The sequence below is a fragment of the Condylura cristata genome, unplaced genomic scaffold (genome assembly GCF_000260355.1).
Source record: "Condylura cristata isolate star-nosed mole 26May11 unplaced genomic scaffold, ConCri1.0 scaffold00025, whole genome shotgun sequence".
Lineage (NCBI taxonomy): Eukaryota > Metazoa > Chordata > Mammalia > Eulipotyphla > Talpidae > Condylura > Condylura cristata.
In genome coordinates, this window is record NW_004567126.1 from 14,585,584 (window position 1) to 14,593,810 (window position 8,227).

Genomic DNA, 8,227 nt, shown 5'->3' on the forward strand with positions numbered 1-8,227 from the left:
TGTCATGGTTCCCCTTGCCACCTTATCTATTTCTACCTTTTGTGCTGGAGCCCAGCCCCACCTGGGACTAAGGTTTTGCAGAAGTAAAAATTAGGTCTTCTAGGTTTGGGTTTCCATAACAGCGCTCCCCAGTGTTGGCTACACAAAGGTACGGATAATGGTTCTCAAAGGAGGGAGTTCTCAGGGAGGGGTACTGGGAGCTCAGGCAAAGCTGCTCCAGGAGCTCAGCACTTGCTTTGCCTCCAAAAGGCTACAGAGACGAGCGCAGTTTTGGAGGGCAGACGGGAGCAACTCCAGTGAATGTGCCTCCCCCGAGAGGGCACACAGTGGCATCCCCGTCCAGACCTGCCACATTAGTGCCTCTCTGAACTCCAAAGTCCTCTCATTTGTAAGATGATGTGACAAAGCTGAAGAATCAAAGCAGAGCTTGTGAGAATGTGCTCCACAGAAAGGGAAAGTAATATTTACCATGTGCCAAGAACTTCAGCTATTTTCTTCTAGAGTTTTCATAGCACTCTTATGTCCTCTGTCTTATCCTGACTATATTGCAAGAAAACTAAAGCTCAGCATTTACATGACGGGCACAAAGATGCCCAGCTTGGAAGGAGTAGTAGAACCAGGTCAGAAGCCAGAATCTTACTCCAGAAGCTGTGTTTTTTCCCCAACGTCACACTGTCTTAACAAAAGGTGAACACGGCTTGTATGAAGAGACCGCTGAATCTTCAGACTGAAAATGCTGCCCCATGGAGGATTCACACACACATACCCCTCTTGCTAGGTCACCTCCACTCAGGACAGTGGCTAGACAAATCAAAGCCAATCACCCCCCTGTCATCCTGAGACCCTACAAAACGAGAGCCACCCAGGGGCCAAACCCTGGCAGGCCGAGCCTTTGGGGCTATGTTGCCAGGGTGCTTGGCTGGGCTTGTTGTTTGCTGGTGGTTTCTACGATTGCCTCGTCATGAAGCAATCCAGCTGGGAGGAAACAGGCTTCAACTTTGAGCTACGGAGGACCTCTGAGGGCAAGTTCAAGCTCCTCACTGGAGAGGTGAGGCAACTCATATCCCCAGAGGGTCACTTGTTAAAGGTCACACAGCCAGTCAGTAGGTGAGTCTAGAGCAGAAGCGGGTGTCCTCTGACTTCCAGTCCAAATCCCTGTTCTCTCCACATCCCAAGCATTATGACATGAGTCAGCTTCCTGGTCCCCAAGAAGGCCAGACGTGGGCCCACGGTCCAGGCTGGTTGGCTCTGGAAAAACAGGGATACTAGGGAAGGGAGTTGTGTGGTAGCCAGAAATTAAATTAGTTGGTTGGCACTAAATTCACACACTAAATCATTAGCCTAATTTCTACCCATGGAGAAGTCAATAGGAAGAGTCGGCGCGGAAATCCCTCATTGTGTAAAGGAAGTCAATCCCCAGCAGGGAGGCGAGTGTGGGACTGGGTTAGGGGTGGCACTCGGGCCACCACCCTTGGTCAGAGGGGGCTGAACTCCTCACCCTGCCAACCCCCTTGTAGCATCTGGGCCCCTTGGCTTAAAAGTCGCGCGTCTCTCCCCTGCCCCTCCAGCCCCACTGGGCCTTCCTTACCCTTCCACGAACAGAACACGGCTGAGATCACCTTTCAGAAGAGTTCCTGTCACCTCCTCCCTGTCCTGATTACTCAGCAGCTCCACCTTAGACTCTGGTTCATAGCCTGCGTCTCATGTCACCCCTGTGAGTCCACATGTCATCTCTCATATGTGTGTGCCTCCTTCCCACCGACTGCACATTCACTGAAGAGAGGTCCTATGTATCCATTGCCATCATAGCCCCCACCCCTGCTCCAGGCACCAGGAACAGGATGACCAGCTCTTTGTTCCACACTTGTTGATGGTGCTGGTGACCTGCGACAGGGTCAGGGCTTGTCCTGGGGAAGCAGGAGAAGCCGGGGAATCTATCAACTGGGTCGTGGGTCCCTTCTGTGTGCCAGATGCTCTGCAAGCGCCCTGTCCACAATCCTGGGAGCTAGGTATTTTTATTTCCCACTTTGCAGATGGCAAGACTGGAGCAAAGTTGTTAAATTACTTGTCTAATTCCATGGGATTAGCAACTAATACAAGGCTTTCAGCGCAGCTGTAGTGAGGCTAGGCCCATGCTCTGTCTTATCCCGCAGCAAACAAGCTCCTTGAGGACAGGGACCTCGTGATCAAATGCATTTGCTGTTTGCCTTTGCTGCTGTGTCCTCAATGCCTAAAACTGTGTCTGGCACACGAAGGACAACTGAGTATTCGCTGAATGAAGGAACAAAGGAATGAATGAGTACCACATGGCCTGTCCCCGACAAGACAGGACAAGGAAGGCCTTGGGATGCCAGCTTCCTGAGCTCTATTTCCAGGAATCTTAGACAACTTTGTTCGTTACTTCTCTCCTTCCCGCCCGCCCCCAGGAAAATACCCCAAAGGTTTCCCCCCAAAGGCCATGTGAAGGATGGCTGGTTTAGGGGTGGTACTAGGCTTGGATTAGGGGTGGGAATGGAAACATCCTCAACACAAATGACTAGATCTTAAGGCAATGGGATATTTAAGAGTATTCTCAGTGTTCTGTGCCCTTGACCTGCTGATTCCAGACCACTCTCAGGCCCTCTGGTCCCTCCCCCACACAAGAGCCCCCACATTCCCCTCCAAGCACTCCCACTGTCTTTTCTGAACCTTACTGAAATTGGCCCCGTTCCTATTAAGCAGAGAAACTGTTTCGCCACCCACTCGGGCCCCATCCGAACCCTCAAGAGTCGCCCCGGGCCCCAGGGCCAGCTGCTTTTCTCCACATTCCAGCCAAAAATAATACGAGAACGAAGCTGTTTGGTGGAGACTTAATCTAATCTTCATTGCTTCAGTTTTAAAATATCCTGCCTGGTTTAGGGTTTCTTATTACACACAGTGATGTGTTTTTAGTGAGATAGGTCTTAGCAGAAACGTCCTTCTTGTAATTAAAAACCCAGGCAGGCAGGCCCTGCGGTGAGACATTCAAGCCAAACAGCAGATCCCCCTGAAGACAACACGTTTGCAGCAAGCTCCTCAGAGCTGCCCCAGGGCTCATTCTCCCTCACTCCTGGGGGGATCTGAAAGGAGCACCAGGAGAAAGGGGCTGCGCTTATCAAGTCTCAGGCAAAACTGTTGCTTCTGCCCCCATCCTGTTTCCCAGCTCTCAGCCCAATCAGAACGCTTAGGAGACTAAGATGTTGTTGCAGAAGAACATGTGGTGGGGAAAAAAAAAATCACCCCAAGTAGTCCCCATGGATGAGGGAGAATTAGAGGCCAGCATTCCACTGCAGCCACGTCTCCAGTATCAAGGCTAGCTTTGAACAATCAGGCACCGGAACGGAAGGAGACACCAAATGCATATACACTTTTGTGTAAGTGCCGGGTGTGACTTCTTGGGCTTTCTGGCCCAGAATCGGCTTTGATCTGCCAGCATGGAGACTGCCCAGTGAGGTTCAGGCTGAGGCTAGCTCTGGATCAGCGCCCTTCCCCCCAGTCTGATCAGAAACCACACACTAGTCAGAACTCAGGCCTTTCTTCCAGGTGGCATAAAGACAAGGGACTGAAGTACTGAGCGCCAGATCCCATGTTCATCTGTTGCCAGGTAGCCCTGTGGGGAATAAGCACGCTGGTTTCCCCATCTCAGCTAATTGTTCCTCCTGATATAAAGTACAGGAGGTTTTGGAATCATAGCAAAGCTTGCAAATTCTCAGATGTAAAGGAAGATGGGAGTTCAGCCCCTTCACCCAAGTCGGAAAACTCCGGAGAGTTGTGAGGAAAGGCTGTGGAGTCAGGCAGGGAAAAGAAAACACACTGTAGAATGTGACTTCACAGCTGAGAAGCCTCCTCTCTGGCGGTTCCTTTATTAGTTAAAATGCTTTCGGAGTAGGGATTCATGCAAGATTCACTCCTCATCACCTAATGAGGAATTCGTGGGATTCATTCCATTTTACAGATGAAGAAACCAAGGGACGGAAGCTAAATGACCCACTGGAGGCCTGTAGCCAGACAGTAACAGGCTGTAAAATGACCAGCCCCCCCAAATTTCAGCCTCAACACCAGCTCAGCGTGTTGCCCTGCCAACCTTGATTTGCTCCTTCCTTCCCATCCCAACCAGGTATTAGATTTAATTAAATTAGCAGATCCCTGTCGCTAACCACACAGCCTGGACAGAACCCAGCCAGTTCAGCTCCTCCCTCTAAGCCCTGATTCTCAGTATAACTCAGTCTTCAGTAAGTCACAGACCTCATGTGAATGTTCTGTAGAAAGCACAGTAGATTGGCCAGAATGGAGGCTACTGGTGCCTCAGAATGACTTCATTTTCCATATAACTTCCTCAGAGTTCCCTCTGTGGCATCATTTTTACCCCCATACTCAGATCCGATCCACACTCTGATCTGAATTTTGTTTGATCCAGACACTTTGCTTCAGATGCCGTCACCTCTAGCAATTGCATCACACGTTTATATATATATCTGTCGCACAGGCCTGGTGTCACACAGCATAGGAGGAAGGAAAACTCATAACAGCATTTCTCACCTTCCTCAAACTAATTTAGAAAATGTGCTCTAAATTAAATAAATTAGGAACAAAAGTCTGAAATTAGAGATAAAATTTCAGAAGGGGGAGTACTAAATAAATAGCAAGAAAATCTTGCAACATGTTGGAAGCCTATAAATTTTATAGGTTGTTTCTTTAATAAAAACAAATTCAATTGCTAACAACAGAGTATTATTAAGTTGCTAACATTTAAAAATCTAATTTGACCTGCTCTGCTGCTGTTTATGCTGCCCGTTGTATTTGGCCAGGGTAAGGAAGTCAGGTTGATGGGCTGGGTATGGTTTCTAAACCAGGCTAATAGAGACCCTTTAAAACCCTGCCTTTTTTTTTTTTGGTTTCTAGGCAAACCTTAGTTCCTAATGAGTTACAGCCCCAGGTTGAAGATGGACATGGCAGAAAGAAATTTAACACACACTCCTGTGCACCCATAAACATCAAGGCCAAGGGAGAGGAGGTATGTTTCCAGTTAAGCTAGAACTCCATGAATTCAGGATTCTCCACTCACAAGACAGTAATTCTCCTTATTTCATCACTAACTTACTTCAAATGTGTTTATACAATTTATTGCTACTGAACTTCCAGGCAACTGGTGTAGAGGTAATGAAACCCAGCTTGGAGACGCTTTGAGCTTTGAACAACTAACCACAGTTTAAATGGTTATGACATGCGGTCAAAGCCACAACCCAGCCCCACTGCAGTTTCTGTGTTAGGACCTAGTCAAAAATCTTGTCATCCCACCTTTTGTGCCAAATATATTGAAAAAGGAAAAAGTGCTGGGGGGGGGGAGCCTTCCAGGTTTCTTCTTGAGATTCCCAGTCAGAAAGACATTTTACCGCATCTATTTTACTAAATGCAAGGCAAAGCCCCTCCCCCAAGTAAATATTTTAGTTGCAGTTTGAATTGGCAGCCAGTTGAAATCCCGAAATCCAGTTTGAGTTTAATTGAACAGGGTCAGGCCTACATAAAAGCAATGTTGAAAGGGGGTGTAAGGGGGGAGCAGCAAGCAACATTTCAAGTCAGACTCCGCGAAAATACAAAAAGGCAATATAGGAATGAACCCATGAAACTGGCCTGGAAGAGAAGCGAACTCGTCTTTCTGAATTATTAAGACATTGATTTTTTTTATTAATCCTCATTGTCCCCTGGCGTCCTCCCCCAAGCTCTGTCCTTGTGGGAACTCCGGGGAGATCCCCTCTTTTGAAACAGGCCCATTTTGGAAGAGTAAAGGGGAGGTACTGGACTGGCCGCTGCCTGCCGCACAATAAAAGCCCCTTTTGAAAGCAGCACTTTCATTAACTTAAAGCAATCTATAGACTTAAAAGCAGAAAGCAGTAAACTCCCAGAAAGGATCATAAAACAGCCAGTCCAAGTTGGGTACACTTCAGTGCAATTTGCACGAGGCATTTTACTGTGAGCGGTGGCCGGGGCCATCTCCCGCCAGTAACCCCCTGCCCCTTATCCCGAGCAGCTTCTCTTTCTCTCGGCTTTCATGCCTTTCTCGCTCACAAAGGGGAGGCGGTGACCGGGGAGTCTCCGTGGGGTCACGGCTCCCTCCCGCCCTCAGGCTCTCGGCGGGAGAGAGAGCGCACGAATTCCAAGCCTACAAAACAACAGCCCCGGAGCTCCGCCGAGGCGGCGGTCGCGGCAGCCACTCGTGGGTCGTGCGTCTTTTGCGTCCCGGAAGCGCCGTCTGGCTGCCCCAGCAAGGGTGGCGGGAGGACTCGGAGGGCGGGTTACAGATCGCAAGGAGAAATTGCCAAACCTTCCTCCACGCACCCTCAACACACTCCACTTCTCTCGTCCGCCCGAGGGATAACCCCTTTCCTCCTCTCTTACCCTCGCGGCAGCTAGGCCTGAGCCGGGTGGGGCCGGGGTGGGGGTGGGGACAGGGTGCAGCTCTCGTGGAAGATCACGAGTCCCGAGACTGGACGCTCACCCTCTCTTCCCCCAAGGCCCTCCGACCTCAGAAAAGCCAGTGTGGCAGGGTAAGCAGAAGGGCTAAGATCTAGCGCTTTGCGTGCCATATCTTGTGTCTGCAAACCATCATTTTTCTCAGTTTGGGGGGTGGAGTGGGGGGGGAAGCTGTGTGGATCTGCCTAAATCCGTATCAAATGGGAAGCTTTTGGCTTCCACCAGTTGGCGAGCATTTGAAATCCGAAAAGTCAACACGCTGGAGAAGTCCCGGGACCAGCGAGGTGAGGGCAGGGGACCCAGAGCTCCCTCCCTTCCCGGGCAGAATACCGCACTGGCCCGGCTGGGCTGGGCGGGGAGAAGCGTAGGCAGCGCCTGCGGGTCAAGAAGCCGCGCCTCGGGTCAGGGTTGCAGAGTTCGAGGCCGCGCAGCCCTCCCTCGCAGCCTCGACTCCCACCGGCTGGATGCCGCACCCCGCTGCTAGCGCCCCCAGCGCAGGCCGCGGCCCCTGCGGGCCACCCGCTCCGCAGCACTGCGCCCTCAGACCCCTGTGGCTGGCGAAGCCCGCCGAGCCTCCGGGGTCGGGTCCTCGGGTCCACTCTACGCCCTGCCAAGCCTGCCCTGTCGCTTCGCCCAGAACGTCCCTTCGATTTGTCCGCTTGCCGGAATCTTTCTTCTAGGACAGCGTCCAGCGCTTCTCAAGTCCTCTGCTCCAGGTCCGCTTTCGGGGAGAAGCAGTAGAAACTCGGGGCTCGCTGCCACGGCTCGACTCAACTACTTCGATGGCCTACCTAAAATGTTCCCACCCACACTGCGCGTGGGGACTCGCGCGCACGACCCTCCCCAAATTCCAATAGCCTCAGCCCAAAAAAGGGCTTCGATCCCGTGGCTTAATGGTTGGTTAAAGCCACCCGCTGCTCCGACTCCCACCTCAGGTGTAACCACGAACCCTCCAGCCCCAGGCTTTGCCGGGGATGTTGCGCTCTGAAAACAACCTGGAACCTACAATCCAAACTCTAGCCTGGCCCCGAAGCCCAGCCCTAGTCATCATACACAGCCACCGCCACCACCACCAGCCCAGGCCTCGCTCCCATTCGTAGCCCCGTCTCCCGGCCGCACCGGAACCTCGGACTCCCAGGCTAAGAGCCCCAGAAAAGGGAGGCCCGCCTTGCTCGTTTCTTCCAGGGGTTGGGGAGTCGGGAACGCCTCGCACGCGCAACCCCAAAGAAATGCAAACTTTGCGCGGCAGACTCCGGACCCTGCCCCCACCCCCCTCAGCTCCCTGTTTTGGGGAGCTCTCGGTCCCTCCTTCTACGAACTCATGCCCTCCTTCTCCAGCCTAGGGGTCCGGATCCCCGAGCCTCGCCGCGGGCCCCTATAACGCCTCCCCCTCTCTCACCAAAGACTCCTAACAATCCACAGAAAGCCAGAAATCCTATAAATTATCGCTCTCCCCGGAGCGAGGGTCCCAGCGCGTGGCCTCTGGGGTCCGCTTCCCTGACCCGCAGCTCGGGGCCCTCCGACCCCATTGATCAGCCTGCAAGCCCGCACTCGCCCTGGCTCCCCAGGCCCGGCCGGACGCGGCCGCCGCGGCTCGACTCGGGTCACCCGGCCCGAGTCTGAGGCGGCTCGCGCTTCCCGTCGCTCGCAGGCAGCTCCAGGCAGGCGGCGCCGAGGAAGCGCCGACCCAGAGGGCGCCGCCGCCTGGAGAGCTCCTTTCTAGCCAGCAAGGAAGACT

The 8,227-nt window shown here is 52.6% G+C and overlaps 1 protein-coding gene across 2 annotated transcripts in view; it reads right to left on the bottom strand.

The window, feature by feature from the left end:
- Nucleotides 1-8,227, bottom strand: part of PKNOX2 (PBX/knotted 1 homeobox 2) — a 253,357-nt gene that overhangs the window by 244,433 nt on the left and 697 nt on the right. The window lies entirely within an intron of this gene.